The sequence below is a fragment of the Myodes glareolus genome, chromosome 15 (assembly GCF_982192425.1).
Source record: "Myodes glareolus chromosome 15, mMyoGla1.1, whole genome shotgun sequence".
NCBI classification, from domain to species: Eukaryota; Metazoa; Chordata; class Mammalia; order Rodentia; family Cricetidae; genus Myodes; species Myodes glareolus.
Genome location: NC_142040.1, coordinates 55,237,273 through 55,250,559, shown reverse-complemented (window position 1 = coordinate 55,250,559; position 13,287 = coordinate 55,237,273). Strand labels below are relative to the sequence as shown.

General features: G+C 42.9%; 1 protein-coding gene and 1 long non-coding RNA gene across 4 annotated transcripts in view; one reads left to right on the top strand and one right to left on the bottom strand.

The window, feature by feature from the left end:
- Cdh6 (cadherin 6) overlaps positions 1–13,287 on the top strand; it is a 136,152-nt gene that overhangs the window by 12,887 nt on the left and 109,978 nt on the right. The gene's annotated exons all lie outside the window — the stretch shown is intronic.
- Positions 2,104–4,409, bottom strand: LOC148119703 (uncharacterized). Its single transcript, XR_015735012.1, has 2 exons — positions 4,173–4,409; positions 2,104–2,734 (listed from the first exon to the last, which is right to left on the bottom strand). It is a non-coding gene; the product is annotated as an uncharacterized LOC148119703 (long non-coding RNA).

Here is a 13,287-nt window from a genome sequence, read left to right as displayed (position 1 = left end):
TCTCTTGTTGTTATTCCCAAGGGAAAGCTGGCCAGAGTGTTTGGGAGGTTCAGATTCATCGTTCATTAGTTAATTCATTCGACAATATTTATCAAGAGCCCCTGTGCCCAGCTCTGGAGAGACCAGCAGAGGTAGTACAACATACATCAGCTATGTAGGAGAAATGGGTTTTATTCCTCCCTCTCTGGCCAAGGTCAGCAGTCCATGCTTTCTGTGGCGGGTCTGAGATAGTGTGAGTTATGTTGTTCATTCTCCCTACATTTACATTCTAGGACTTTAGAGTTCACACTGAGTCTTGAGTGACGTTGGCAGTGTTTCTATTTGTTTTCAAGTTTGTCGGTTACCATCCTGCCCAGCCTCAAAAATAGTGTCACATCCGTCTTCCCCACTAAAACCCTGATGTGTTTTGAGTTTGGACAGTATGTCTTAGAATATTTCATGGTCGCCCTGTCTCTAATTCCTTCAATAATTATTTAGTGAACATCTTTGTGCAAAGGCTGGTGGCTCTATGTGCTTTGACACTAGGTTGGTTTCAGTAGGTATTTAATATGACGGAAAAGTCTTGTGGGAAATGTGTATTAAATAGGCAGAAATTAGGTGGGGAATGAATGGATCAGTTTGGCTTTCAGAGTGGGAGGGAGACAAGAGTCGGGTGGGGTGGAGACAAAATCTCACTATGCAACTTGGGCTGACCTGGTACTAAATATACAGCACAGGCTAGCGTAGAACTCACCATCATCCTCCTGCCTCAGCCTTTTGACTGCTGGGATTACAATGTGGGCCACCACACCTGGCTAGAATTGGGTCTTTTAGTCATGAAAGGGATAGGATGACCATTGCTAAATGTGGAGCTGAATATGTTGGACACAACTTGGCGCATGTTCAGTCGGAACCACTGGTACAGATGTCCTAATTACTGACTCCCTGGGGTTCTCACTTGTCTTCATTTGGTTAGATATTTTGCCAGGGAAAAGGTCATGAATCTGTTTCTTCTAGGGGCATCTAGTCCCCTCCTCACGCCTATTTATTTCTCGCTGCAAGATCATGTCATTGTCCATCCTTAGTGTCAGTGCAGAGGTCACACCCCCTTTCCAGAAGTCTCTGCAGGTGCATCTCAGTCTCACCTACTGCATCCTGAGAAAGAGCCTACTGAGTCATATTTCTAGTTCTTAATATCTAGCAGCGATTTTGACAAATAGAGAGAACTCATTAAATGTTGGTTGAAAGAACAAATGGAAACTACTCATTATGGAACTTTGGGCTACATTTATATACTCTTACATTATTCGTGTTGGATGGTAGCTTCTTTTCTAGTAATCTGATTTCTTTCAGATGCATGAGAGGCGGGTCCATGCCAGACTCCAGAACTGTCCATAGAGGCCCTCAATAGGTTAGGAATCTCTCTCCCGGCCACCTCCACCTCTGTCCCTCCTACCCCCTTCTCTCTCTCTCTTCCCTATCTTTGTGTCTTTGAACAAATATCTGAAAAACAGTTACATATCCTAACTGAAGCACCTAGTAACAGAGTAATTGAACATCTTAGCTGGCAGTTGGTATTTTGTTGGTCATCTACAACAAGGTCTAAAGCTGTTACAGTTCTTCATTTCTGTGCTCCAGTTTGAAACTGGTCATATGGTTTTTCTCCTAAGCACAAACTAGCTTGATAACCCTTGGTTATCTTTTGGTTTATTATCTACCCATAGTCATACATCAAACTGAATCTGCAGAGGAATCTGTGGAAGACTCTTGTGTATGTGTCTTGTGAACATGATCATTTTTTTCTTCCAATTCCTACTTGGCGGATGTTTCTTGAAGTTCCAGAGGAGGTCAAATATCAGATTCCATATACTTTGTTGTAACCTTGGATGTAGCTGTACAAAGGAGGCAAAATTAGACTTGGCTGGTTGTGTAGTCCTGTTTCGTTTCTTAAGGGGCAGCAACCTCATGAATATTGCTTGGCAGTGAATACACAGCTCAGCCCAGCTTCATCTCAATATATCAAATGTCTCATTGTAACATGAGGGCCGGCTTGTTGGGGTTTCCATCCCGCCCGGTACCCCAACAGCCGGCAAATCCCAAAGAGAAATTACACACAGGACTCCATAAGGTTATAAACTGATTGGCCCTTAGCTCTGGCTACTTATTAGCTCTTATAACTTATGTTACCCCATTATCCTTATCTATGTTAGCCACATGGGCTCAGTACCTTTCTCAGTGTGACAGCTTACATGTTGCCTCTTCGGTGGTCTGCCCAGGAATGGCTGAGAGAGAGCTTCTGCTTCCAGAATACTCCCAGTCTCTTTGCTCCACCCCTACTTCCTGTCTGGCTTTCCCGCCTATACTGCCTGCCTGGCCAATCAGCGTTTTATTAAAATATGATTGACAGAATACAGATAATTCTCCCGCACCATTTCCCTCTCTTTTTTTTTTTTTTAAACAAAGGAAAATACCCATAATCCATTTGTTGTGAATGTGGGCGTAGTATTTCAGGCTACTTCCTGCTGGTTGGGGGCGCTGATAGTCTTAAGGGGACCTAAAGAAAATTTAGAGTTATAATCAAGTCATGACTGGAGTATTCTGAGTCTCGATCATCTCAGGCAGCAGTCTTGGATCAGTTCTGGATGTAGACCTCTGTCATCTGGGCCATCTGTTCCTATCGGAGATTTTTCAGGTGGCCTCCCTTGGTCAAAGGTGATTATTCCTAACTCTGAATAAATCCAGAGTCTCTCGTTTTCTGTGGAAACAAAAGCAAAATCTCTTCTCCAAAGTAACATACCTTTTGACTTCAATTTTGAAGCCAAGGTATTTTCAAAATTCCTATCTTGGGTTAGTTCAGTAGCATTTATAAACAAAAGTCTTTTAGCAGTTGTTGCTCCTTCCTCAGCAATCAAACAATTTAAAGAGAGCAAAATAGCATACAGTATCAAGATTCTCTGTATATTTTCCATCTTTATGTGGCTTTACTTTAACCTCTATTTCTTTTATTTTTACTTTTAACTTTTGGCTTTTTGAGACAGGTTCTCTGTATATATCTTTGTCCTGGAATAACTCTGTAGACCAGGCTGTCCTTGAACTCAGAGATCCCCACTGTCTCAGCCTCCCCAGCACTGGGATTAAAGGTGTGTGCTACCACACCTTGAACTCACAGAGATCTGTCTCTGCCTCCCAGGCATTGGGATTAAAGGTGTGTACTACCACACCTTGAAGTCACAGAGGTCAATCTACCTCTACCCCTTGAAGTCACAGAGGTCAATATGCCTCTGCCTCCCAGGCATTGGGATTAAAGGTGTGTACCACCACACCCAACTACTCTCTTTCTTTCCTTTTAACTCTAAGAACTTTAACTTTTAGCCTGCATATACACACTGTAAACCATTTAGAGGTTTTCTTCCTCTTTGAATCTCTCTTTACTGTTTATCTCTCTTTTTCTGACCACATGAGCCTTTAATTTACAAAGCAATATGGAAAGCTGTGGCTTTGACAGCTAGATCCAGCTCATTCCTTAGCTTTCCAGACTCATAGCTGAGATACCAGCCACAACTGTGTTCACTGCCACAACTCTGTCGTGTTTCAATGTCCTTGCTAGCAAGCAAGCTGCAGCATTCTGCTCACAGACCACACTCAGTCGGACTGCCTGCCTGCAAGAGTCAGAGTTTGTCCTGGCAGGACAGCCCAGAAAGCCGGCATTTTAAAACAGCACAGCTTTTTTCCTGCTACGACTGAAAACCGAAAAGCATGCGTTCAGCTTTTCACCAACAGCATTTAAGTGTTTCGTGGCAGGACCTCTTAATGAGCTGCAAGGTTTTGCAGCTAAGGCTGAGTCAAGAAGCATCTCTTAGATGAGAGCATTTGCTTGCCTCTAGCAAGCAGAGCAGAACCGAAAAATTGCTGCTACCAAGAAAACATACTTTACTCTATTCTTTCCCAAACTTTCTCAGGCTTTCTGTGGATTCATTTATCCACGTCTGGGCGCCATATGTAACATGAGGGGCCGGCTTGTTGGGGTTTCTGTCCCGCCCAGTACCCCAACAGCCGGCAAGCCCAAAGAAAAATTACACACAGGACTCCATAAGGTTATAAACTGATTGGCCCTTAGCTCTGGCTACTTATTAGCTCTTATAACTTATGTTACCCCATTATCCTTATCTATGTTAGCCACATGGGCTCAGTACCTTTCTCAGTGTGACAGCTTACATGTTGCCTCTTCGGTGGTCTGCCCAGGAATGGCTGAGAGAGAGCTTCTGCTTCCAGAATACTCCCAGTCTCTTTGCTCCACCCCTACTTCCTGTCTGGCTTTCCCGCCTATACTGCCTGCCTGGCCAATCAGTGTTTTATTAAAATATGATTGACAGAATACAGATAATTCTCCCGCACCATCTCATAAGGTTATGAGATGAAGGGAATGGGATTTGGATGGTGTTCCTTTATACTTCTGTTAAATGTGCTGTCCATCAACTTGAAGGCAACGGGACATAAACAATTTTAAACGTACTAAGCATTGAAGCTGAAATTAGTTTATTTTATATCCACAGATTTCCTGAACTAAATTAGGTACTATATTCCCTTCAAGAAAATATTTCAATTGCATCTGACAATTGTGAAAAATTGTAACTCTCAAAAAAAAAAGCCATAGAAACCTGGTTGCAGAGTCATTGGGTCAGCTCTCCCTGGTGCTGTTATTTGCCCTTTCCCCTTCCCGTTGATTGACACTTGCAATTAGTAGTGTTTCTCATTAGCACAAGTGATACAAACCAGTTTAGTGAACTCTTCTCCCACATCTCACCTCTCAACTTCAGACAAATAAGGGGATTAAAGAACTTGGGGAAGTGACTAAGTCAATGGCAGTAAAGAGGGGGTCGGTAAGTACCACTATTAACAGGGAAGACACCAGAAAAAGGAACTAGCACATGCTCAGCATCTGAAGATCTGATCACTGCCCAGTCCTTTGGACTCCTTGTGTTAGCCTGTGTATTAGGGTGATGCGAGCCTTGGCAATGAGAAAATCTTGTCTTACACTTAAGAATAAGTAAAATGATGATTTTCCACAAGAAAGAGTCCTAGAGAAATAGGACCCAGGATGATGAGAAACAAAAGGCCAGGGTCGTTCTCTCTTCATCCTGCTCTGTGCAGCACCAAAGTCATCCAACCAATGATTTCCTTCAGGGCTTAAGATGTTTGCCACTGGCAGCTGAAGCTCTAAGCTTTCTTATTTCTGTCTATCTGAAGGGATTGAAGGCAGAGAAGCATCTCGCAATTAAAGATTAAGGGTGGTGCTCCTTGGTCCCATGTGACAGTCACAAGTCAACTAGTCCCCAATACAGTATTAATTTCTGAGGTTTTTTTTTTTTTTTTTGAGGTGCGATTTGGCTTTTGGACTAAAGACTTCACATTTGTAATCAAATCCTCCAAGCATTGTGTACATGTGTATGTGTGTGTAAAAAAAATCACTCTTGAATAAATCTAGAATTCTATTAGGAAGGAAGAAATGATGAGAAAAGACTGCTGGGTAGCCAACAGCTCCATCTGCCACAGTTTAGACAGAAGCTGCGTTTCTGTCTGTGAAAATACAAGCATTATGTAAGTGGGGGATTCAATAGCAGTAGGTTTGACAAACTATGGCTGCAGAGGTAATAGAGAACCAGCCCACCTACCCTTTCCCAGTGAGTGGGGGTTACCTGCAAAACGGCAATTTATAGCAACGCTTTGCCATTTGAGTGATCTCTGCCCCTGTCTTTTATTTTAGTCAGTGCCTGAAATGGGTTTTTGCTGTGTTTGTTCTGGGAATAGACAGACTAGAAATACATCACTGTCCAAAAAGAAAACATTTTTTTTTCATCTGGGGATTTGAGGCTTAACTAGCTGGAAGGGAAATATAATTTCAGTTTTTTCTCATAGTTTCATCTAGAAAACAACCTAAAGAGATTCAAAGGACACCCCACCATGTGGGCACTTTCCTTTCTCGGGAGCTTCTGCTTGGGCTTTAACCTTTTCTAGCATGTTCTATGGGTTTTTTTTTTAAGCACTGTTTTTGCCTTGAGCTCTGTTCTAACCACTGAAGTTTTGAGAAACTTTCAAAACAGCACCAGTGCCAGGAGGAGATGGCATACGTCTTTAAACCCAGGATTCAGGAGGCAGAGGCAGATGAATCTCTGAGTTCTAGGCCAGCCTGGTCTACAGAGTGAGTTTCCAGGACAACCAGGGCTACATAAACACAGAAACCCTGTCTTTGGGGGGAGAAAAAAAACCACCACCAATAGTATTCTTTTTTTTCTCTCTTACTATAAATATCCCAAATTCATCTTAAGATGTTTTTTTTATTTTACCCTTTGGACTTTTATTTGAAAGAAAAATGAGCTGAACTGTAGATGTTTATCTGAATCTAAATCAAAACTCTGTAAGAAATAAGTATAAAATATACAATGAAAGGGCACCGAATTCTGTCCCTGTTATACTGGGTAATTCTGGGCAGGAGTAGGGTTCACGGCTTACTTCTTGCTAATGTGTTTCCATGGATGTAATGTATGCCACACAAAAAGGTGTTCCTGTAAGAGCGAGGTAGAAAGAGAAATTCTTGATCTCGTTTGAATTCCTTGGAGGCATCGCTCTGCCACACTGTGAGTTCGCTCCTGTGCCAATGTAAAGTAAACAACATGTTCAGATTTTCGTTTTTCAGCAAATTTTATGGCAAACTTAAGAAACTATGCCCATCAACGGTTTCTATTAAATCAAAAGATGAGCTGTTTGTGAAATCTGGAGATGGGAGGCCTCTATACCATAGTACTCTAAAGTTGTATCATGTGACAAACCAAGTCTCACATGGACTATACAGGTACAGTGACTACCCTACAGATAGGGGCCCTGTATCTTGAGGAATAAGTAAGACAATGTCGAAAAGAATTTTAGCTTCATGGGCTAGGAAGGTGGCACAGTCATTAAGGTGCTTGCTGTTTAAGCAGGAAGATGTGAGTTCAGATCCCCCCAGAAAACTTGGCAATCCCCATGCTGGGCAAGAAGAGGCAGGGAGATAGCAAGGGCTTACTTGAAAGTCAGTCTAGCCAAATTGGCTAGATCTAGGTCCAATGAGCGTACTTTCCCCATCTCAATAAGGTGGAGGGTGAGTGAGAAAAATACCCAGTGAATGCTAGTCTCCACACACGCATGCGCGCGCACACACACACACACACGCACACACACACACACACTCACACACACACACACACACACACACACTCACACACAAACACTGTACCTAGCGTCTAAGAAATGCCCCTGCCCCAACGTCAGCTGTTTATATTGCTGCTACTGTTACCATCGGTTTTTTTTTTCCCGAATTTCCAATCAATGTAGGGCATTTTAAAAACCATTTTTCAGGATTTTAAAAATATTTCACTCCCTGGAGTGCACTGTCACATTTTCTTCTTTTATGTTACAAGTGAAACTTGCCACTGGGGGCAAGATGCCCACAATTCCACTCCCAGAAATGTGTTTTGGCTGACACAGTCATGTGCCAAAAGTGGCTGAAATTCAGAATTTCCTCAGAGCATCTTCTGCTCTGTTCCCTGGAAATCTACAAGCCAAGCTGGGCTTCTCACCTGGGCCTGCGGAGGTGTGAACCAAGCCCAGCCACCATGATGGAAGAATGCGAAACGCAGATTCTGTTAAGGCGCTTGCTGCCTTGGCCTGCGAAGTTCTTGGGCCTGTTTCTCAGGAGAGAGATCGCAATGGTGGCATAAAAAGTGCATGCACTCGCCAGGAGCTGAGCGTGGGTGTGGGTGTGCGCGCGCGCACTTGCGCGCGCGCACACCCACACACACCCCTCCCACCCCCACCCCCACACCCACACCCACACCCACACCATACCACACCAGCTTTAACACCAACAATGTCCCCAGCAAACTGAAGAAAGCGCTGTCCTCTAGAAAGGAAGACAATGACTGACGGGAACTGCTTTCCCAAGACCTGGATACTCCTTCACTCTGCAGAACTCTTGTTTTTCAATATTTTCCCATTCATTTCTTTATGATTCATTCATTTTCTTTATTCTTATTTTTAGATACCTGTTGCTTACTCACTAAGTGGGGGGCTGGGTGGTTTTAGCAATGAATTTAGCAATGAACCTAATTTCTCTTCTGTCCACAAGAGCTTATGTCGCCAGGTGAAATTCTCAAAAGGAATAAACATTCTGACTGCAACATCCTCAAATCAGAAAACACAGGAGATAAGGGCTGATGGGAAAGGACATTGGAACACAAACAGTGGAACTGTAAAACCAAAGGTTGCAGTGCGCCTATCAGGAAATCTCCCAAGAAACCCGAGTTGCAAACTTTCAAACACAAGGCAGAGTGCATTCACTGCGAAGGTGAAGGGCCCAGAGTTACAACTGAATCACCAGTCCACAAGCAAGGGAATTAGCTGTGGATGTCTCTGTCCCATGGGGATTTCAGTTAGAAAACATATCCCGCTCAGCTGTGGAGGTGAGGAGCGCTGAGTGGGAGGGTCTCATACCTCGGTGGGGTCAGGAAACCAGCAGACAGATTCGAGAAGCAGCTCGGCCGGCCCTTGTAATAAACACTGCTTAAACAGGTTTATGCAGCAAGTGAGTGTAAGAGTGTAAGTCTTGTTTAACAGACTCTAAAAGTCTCTGTTGAAAGCTGTTTAGGAGGTTCTTTCTTTTTTTTCTTTTTTCTTTTTCTTTTTCCTTTTGGACTGTCAGTGGCCAGGTGCCTCTGGGAGAGGAGGTCTACTTTCTGAAGCACTCCTAAATAATGTGGGTTAGAATTTACCTTTAAAGCTACCTGCTGAATGGCACCTCGCCCTTTGGCATTGCGCCCTCCCCAGCCCTATCTCATTTGCCAATGACTTCCTTCCGGAATCTCCCGAATTCTCTGACACCCGTGCTGACATAACATCCCATCCTGGCAGGCAGCTGCCAATTCTCATTGAAAAATGATTACCGAACACTTCAGCACCAGCTCCCAGGAAGAGCTCCCTCCTCTGCCCAGAACACGACAGACAGAAACCACCATTGTGTCTCAGCATCATGGGCCCAGCCCCCTGCCTTGTACCTCTGCCCCTGTGGCTGTGGTGGGTTCTGGAACAGCACAAGGAGGAGCGGGTGCTGTTAAAAGTCCATGGCCTTGGGGATTAGAAAGCTGCAGAGAAAAGAATCTTTGCCCAAGGGGAGTTGGGGGAGGGGAACCTGGCCAGCAGGCTGGGAAAAAGCCAAAAGCACAGTGCGGCCAATTCAGAAGGAGGTCATGGGAGCATGTCAAACAACACAGCCATTCTTGCTTTAAGCATTTTTCGGGATTAAATCCTGCAGGCCATTTTCATACATCCTAAGGAGAACAAAATATCATCTACATACTTGTTAGAGGCATTAATTAAGTTTCGCCTTGACACCAAAGAGTAGTGGTCTCTGACCTAAGCCCCAACCTCCAACTAGGGAATTTGGATGAGGCTAATGGCTGCCGCACAATCAGATCTGTGTCACATATTGAATAGAGGTCAAAGGATGACTGCTCCCTGCAGAAAACAGAAGTAACCTTTCGAAGACACCATTTTATATTAGCAGAAGCCCATATGCTCGGGCTCAGAATGACATTCTGTCGTATCTAAGAGGAAATCACATTGGGATTTGAAGCCAAGGTATTCGGTGATGCAAGTGTACTTCTGTAAGCCTTTATTTACTGTTTGGAAATAAATCTTGACCTGAAATTAATGAAAAACTGTGAGCATGTCCTGATAAAGTTTTAGAAACTCATATGAATTTGAATTATTCTTTTGGCTTGCTATCAAATGTTTAAAACACTAAAAAAAAAGAGGGGGCATAGCAATTCTCGTTAGACCCTCCAGGAAATCCAATTGAACTGAATCAAGTCACAGATATGAATGACTAGATTTAATTTCTTTTATCCATTTGATACTGGAGTGCTGCTGTTGAGGTCTCGTACCCCATTTGAGATAAACCAGCAAATCTTTGCCACTGTAATTCTCACTGAATCGTCTCTCAGATGATGAGAGCCAACTTTAATATATTTTCAACTACTATTATAAGGGGTGTCCTTTCATAGACACCTGTCAGCCACTTAATGATGCCACACATATTTCTTCCTTCTTTTTGAAAATACTTAATGAATTTTAAAATCCTTTAAATGCATAGAATTTTATTCTGAGTGAGCCACAGTAAGCTTGGACTACTAGAAACTCTGTCCAACCAGTGCTCCCATCTAGTGGAAAGTTGGAACCTGGAAATAACGCATTGCATTTTATTGCTTGTTTTGACTCACCATGAGTTTAAAGATGCAGTCCGGAGAGTCAGTTATGTCGCGCTGTATCTGTTCAGGGAAGAGAAAATGCAAAACCAAACAGCTTGGCTACAGTTCAGTTCTACTATGAAAGATAAATGTTGATAGATCCTGTCAATGCCTTGATAGAGATGCCCAATAGATTGAAACTCTAATAAAGTGAGGTAAATTGAGAATTTGTGTATGGTGTGCAGAAGACTCTCATTTATCCCAAAATGGTGGTTTCATGTTTGTGTGTGTAAAGGAAAGGTGTGTGTGTGTGTGCTGGCTCAGTGACAGTTAAGGTTAGGAATAAGCGCCTCATCTGCACACTCATTCTGGGACATCCAAACCCTTCTTCTCCAGTGTCCTCCCTTCTTGAATTATTGTGAAGGTTAAATGAGATTTGAGGTGAGGCCTTCATATTGTTTATAGCTTGTGATTGAGCCTCAGTGTAGCTTAGCCATTTTGATTGCTGTTCCCAAACTAAACATATGTACAAGAGAAAAAAAATGTGATTCTCTCAGAGTACCACATACTCTTCAAGAAGACAGAGAGAGGAAGAGAGGGGAGAAAGAGGAAGAGGAGAGGACGGGGTGACTTACAGGACAATCAGTCAGCTTTTTTTTGTAGGCTCAAAGCGGTTCACCTGCTGTGATACCGGGCAGAGATGTTCTAGAAAGATCTACAGACTATATTTCCTGGCAGTGCTGGTGTTCAGGAAGACATGGTGGCCGCTGTAAAGCAGGAGGAGGCTCTGACGCCTACACTAGGCAGACAGGGTCCTTACATGTCTCCGAGTGCCACCAGACGGTCTCTCACATTGTCTGAATTACTGGTCTGTGCTCGCATCCAATATACTTTCATAACTTCTAGTTTTTCTTACTTTAGAAAGGACTTGGGTTTTTTTTTAAAGTGATCATTTGTCAATTAAGGTGTATAAAAATATGACATTATACTTCTTTGGGGGAATAGTCTAATACAGACGTCCAGATTTCTGTCTGTCAGGCCAGATCTGGCCACTATCAGTTTTTGTATGACCCACAAGCTAGGAATGTGTTTTACATTTGTATATGTGTAGGTTTATGTGCATGTATGTGCATGTATGTATGTATGTGTGCAGGTGAGAGGAGAACTTCCGATGTTGATCTCTGAGAGCTGTCCATCTTTATTCTGAGGCATGGTTTCTCACAAGTCTGGAATTCACCAAGTAGAATGGACTGGCTGACTAGCGAGTCCCAGGAACTCTCTTGTCTCTGCCTCCCAAGCACCATGCTCCACTTTTTAAAAAATATAGGTATTTGAGACCTCAATTCCTCTCCTTATACTTGCATGGCAAGCACATCACCAACTGAGCCATCCTTCCAGCCCCTGCTTTTTACAGTTTTCAGTGGTTGGTTGAGAAAAATAAAAAAAAAGAATGTGACTTAATGAATATTACTTGATGAAGTTATCATACATTATAGTCTTACATGTTAACATAAAATGCAAACTTTAGTATTCATAAATAAAGATTTATTGAAACAAATCATTTATACATTACAAGATGGAGTCCATACCCAATACTGCCTGAGCAACCAAGAACCAGAGACTATATAGCCCAGGAACCTAGGAAAAAACCAATTACTACCAGTCCAAAACATAGATTGACTTTAGCCCCCATCAGAGAAGCTTGCAGCAGATGGAAATAAAAACAGAGACCCACAGTCAGACATTACACACACAGATAGATCATGGAATACTCTGCCCTAAGTGAGATGACTTCATCAAATCCCTTCCCTCGGGGCTCGGGAAACCCTGCAGAAAAGAAGACAGAAGCTCCTCGACATATGTATTATGGCTTCCAATTTAGTGATTCTATAGGATTCCTGAGTGTGTAGATGGGTGGGTCTCTGGTTCTTATGACTTTTCCTGGGCTCTTTTCCTTTTCTTTGTTTTGTCTTGTCCAACTTCAAAGTGGTAGGGTTTTTTGTTTGTTTGTTTGTTTGTTTTATCTCGTTATATTTTGTTTCATTATGTTTTATTTTTATCTCTTAGAAGCTTGATCTTTTTAAATAAGAGACAGAAAGGGATCCAGATGAGAGAGGAGGTGGGAAGGAGCTGGGAGGAGAAGAGGGAGGGGAAGCCATAATTAGGATATATTGTGTAAGAATAGGATCTATTTTCAATAAAGGGGGGGATCAATTAAGTAGTTGCTTCCCTGATTGTACATGAGTCACAAAATCTAAAATCTTTCCTGTCTGGCCCTTACAAAAGGAGTCTACTGACTCTTGCATTAATATAGCAAACCACACACACACACACACACACACACACACATACACATACACACACAAGGAGGGAGGGCAAGAACAGCATCCAATTTAGGATCAGGTTTTACTTATAAATTTACTTGAAAGTCAGATGTTCATAGAAACAAGATCAACAGCTAAATTCCTTGGCTATCCCATGATTCCTTGGCTAGCCCGTATAATTAGCTGCGACTGTAGCAATAAGAGCCTGACACATAAAGTGCTGGGGTTTGGAGTATCCCCTACAGCCCGCTCTTGGGAGGGAATGGAAAGTCGAGGATGTGTGCCCTAATGGAGGGATGTCAGAACATTGGGGACATGCTCTTGAAGGGAGCTTGGTCTCTTCCTCTTTCTTTTGCCTCTCATGAGGTGACCATCACCATGTGATCCTGGCCCTGATGCTCGACCTCACATACAGCAGGCCAACCAGGACGTGTAGAAACCTCTGAGACTCTGAGCCAAAATAAACCTGTCCCCTTACTAAGTTGGTTTAACTCAGGTATTTGTCACAGAGATAGGAAGCTGACTAAACACATGAAGGTTGGCGGTCGGTGGCTCTAAGACACAGAAAAGAAAGGAAGGTATTTCCATGACCCTTGCCAGGTAGGCAGACTGTAGCCATGTGTGGGGCTTTAAGACCCTTTTCTGTGAATACTCTCACATTCGTTGAGCAAAAAGAAAGTATTTTGATTTCCCTCTCAATGCTTAGT